Raw genomic sequence first — 854 nt, forward strand, 5'->3', positions numbered from 1 at the left:
GGTATATACCTGGAAGAGATGACGATGGGTCATGCTTAGAGGAACCTACGACAGCTACTGATACGCTGGGGGAAGATGGAACATCGGCGTGGTGCCCCTCGGAGGAAGGCGACCTGGACATGGGTGGAGAAGTTGTACCAGATGGTGATGCATGCGCGCTCTGGCCCGTTTGAATTTGGGCGGCATTATTAGACGACGATGAACGACTTCGGAACGATTTCCAACTGTTCCGAATGGCGGAAGGCGAGAGGAAACGAGTTTTCTTGTTCTGTGGTTGGTTCGACATGTTGTGGTTATGTTGCAAGTGGTGGAAATGTTAGTAGCGCTCAACATGGATTCTCCCAGGTGGGATTGCTGCGGAACGGTCAAAGGAAACATAGCCCCGTTATCTGACTCGTGTTCACTCGTGTGTGGAATCGGACTCTCATCCATGTCAATCCGTGGGATATCCGCATTTCCTTTGGATCTACGATACAAGCCCGTTCGGTGCATCCCCTCATCAACCTGACGTAGATCTAGACCTGGCCAGCGCCAACTCATTTCCCCGTATGAATAGGCAGAGCCTCCCAGTCTCCAGAAAAGCAGCTGGTTGCAATTGGGAATTCTTCAACGAGGCTCCTTGAATTCATAAGAATCACAGTGATTGAATAATTAGCGAACTCACCCCAGGCAAAAGACAGAAGAAAGTATGCAGAGGCGCCCCTCTGGCAGTGTACCACCTGACGCATATATATCGCCCCAAAGTCACCCTCTCGTTCGCTGGTGCGCCAATGAACAAGAATGAGTCAGTGACAGATGGCACCGTACTCAGGGACACGGGAACACAGGTCACAGAGGCACCATACGGCGCACAG

Source organism: Laccaria bicolor, genomic scaffold, assembly GCF_000143565.1.
Source record: "Laccaria bicolor S238N-H82 LACBIscaffold_51 genomic scaffold, whole genome shotgun sequence".
Lineage (NCBI taxonomy): Eukaryota > Fungi > Basidiomycota > Agaricomycetes > Agaricales > Hydnangiaceae > Laccaria > Laccaria bicolor.